This window comes from Mytilus galloprovincialis, chromosome 9 (genome assembly GCF_965363235.1).
Source record: "Mytilus galloprovincialis chromosome 9, xbMytGall1.hap1.1, whole genome shotgun sequence".
In the NCBI taxonomy this organism is placed as follows: domain Eukaryota; kingdom Metazoa; phylum Mollusca; class Bivalvia; order Mytilida; family Mytilidae; genus Mytilus; species Mytilus galloprovincialis.
In genome coordinates this window covers 2,028,438-2,030,723 of record NC_134846.1, presented here as the reverse complement: position 1 = coordinate 2,030,723, position 2,286 = coordinate 2,028,438, and the positions used below count along the sequence as shown (strand labels likewise).

General features: G+C 26.9%; 1 long non-coding RNA gene across 1 annotated transcript; it reads left to right on the top strand.

The window, feature by feature from the left end:
- Positions 1-715: 715 nt before the first annotated feature.
- On the top strand, positions 716-2,069 carry LOC143044228 (uncharacterized). Its single transcript, XR_012968599.1, has 2 exons — positions 716-866; positions 1,617-2,069. It is a non-coding gene; the product is annotated as an uncharacterized LOC143044228 (long non-coding RNA).
- Positions 2,070-2,286: the final 217 nt, after the last annotated feature.

Below are 2,286 nucleotides of genomic sequence, written 5' to 3'. Positions count from 1 at the left end.
GGGGGAGGTGTTATCGAATTCCAACTTGACCATGTTTATTTTATAATCTGACCGCGTAATCACTATGAAGTGTTCGTTTTTTAAGTCGAAAATAAATTTGGATTCGGGCATATAACACTATTTGTTATTTGTAGTGTTCTTTATTTACTTACAATAAATTGCCATTTGATTTCAGAAAAAATCAATTAAATATTTACATAAATTTACTGATTGATTGTCTAATCAGACTGACAAGTACCATTAGACAAACCTGAATTTGTATTTATTTCATGGTACTTTATTTCATGGAAAATAGTATAGAAATAAAAATGTGGGGGTATTTTTCAAATGAAAAGTTATGAATAATCAATTTTAAATCTTGATGTATAAAAAAAACCCACAACTTTGAATATATTGAGAGTTCAAATATATTGTATGCCAACTTCATTGTTTATAAATCTTTGTTAAAATAACTATAACTTTCATTCAGGAGAAAGTGGAAGATACACAATTGCACTTTTCATAAATGTGTCATGTATTTCTCTATAATTATCCAGTATCAGGCTATGAGTGTGTGCACATTATACAAATGTAGCTAGCTAGCAAGTACAAAGTATTCATAGTTTAAGGAAAAATGCCTTTTTTCATGAATAAGAAAATATATATATAAACAAGGTGTCAAAAAGATAGCCTTGTAATATAAAAGGTAAAGATCTTTTATCATTTATTTGATTGATCAAGATTGTTTGGATAAATTATCTGATTTAATTTTGGCATATCAAGTTTTTCAATTATTCATGTGTTCTCTGTTTTCTTTAATACAGGATGTGACCAGACTGTGCTGTACTTTGAAATTAATTTGTCATCAATTGGAATTGACTAAACAGGTAAATTTCAGTATAAAATAAGAAGATGAGGTGTGATTGCCAATCATGATTAAATAATGATAGTTTTTACATGTGTACTACAAAATGTATTCTGTTTTATAAATTGATCAGTAGTTAAACCTAAACTCTAGTTTTCTTGTCATTTCAAACTAAATTTGAAATCCATAATTTCATTTAATGAACTGTTTGCATTAATGATTATAATTTGAATATGGTACTAGATTTGAATTTATAGAAATTCCAATTGAACAAAATGCATCTCTTTAATTATATAACTTCAAGCTCATGCTCATTGCTGTCATTATATTTACATATCAGATTACAATAACACTTTTTTTAAATATGATCAGCTATTTTTTTAAGAAATTTCAAAACAGTCAAGACTTTTAATGATTTAGAGCTGCACATTATTAGATTTTACAAACAGTTTCATTACATATGTATACATGGTATATGACATGTATTTTCTTGGGTCCTGATTTCTTAGTCTTGTTGACAGGATGAAATCCTGATAGTGTGTTTTGAACAAGCATTTATGATGAAGGTGATCACAATCTTTGGAGAAGTTATACTGATCATAGTATATTTATATATTAGTTAAAATATTCCAATGTATAACTATTTGAAACATCTACAATGTACATGACTTGTGTGCAATTTTGTGTTTAATTATGGTGGTTGACTTGTTTACAGTGAGTTAAATGCATAATGATCAATGATTTGTTAATTTTCACTATTATTATATTTCAGATCAAATGAATATATCCAAACTGTGATAAAGTGACCTATATATTTACACTAGAAGTTAAACATAGCTTTTATGATGTCAACTGGATAAACCCTAAAAAGGAAGGATTGATTCCAAAATATTCACAAATCATGTGTTATTTTTACTTCAAAATTGCTATGAGAATAAAAAGTGATAAATCAATGTGAATAGAAAAGGAAAATTCAATGTGATATTCATGTACTACAAGGATTCAGTGATTAAAATAAATGTGTAGGAAATCATTCATTATTAAGGAGGTAGGAAGTATACATTATTCCTTTTAGGATATTACACTGTTTTATTGGAAATGTTTATCAACAGCTTGACAGGTGACATTCTTTGTCTATGACATTAGTAAAACTACAAAATGTATTTTATTCAAAACTTGAATGTAATTTTCTTTACTTTTAGCAATAAAAATGAAAGTGTTCTTATGTTAGACAATATTTCCAATTCTTTATACAGATAAACCAATTCTGAGTAGAACCACTATTACTCCTATAATGCTGATTTTGAACTTATACCTATATATCAAAATGGTTCTCATTTGAGCATGATATTAAATTACATATATATGACTATGCAAAAACCTCTCCAGCTGAATATTATAACAGGGGTATAAAGCAAGGGGAACAACTAATATTATTAATA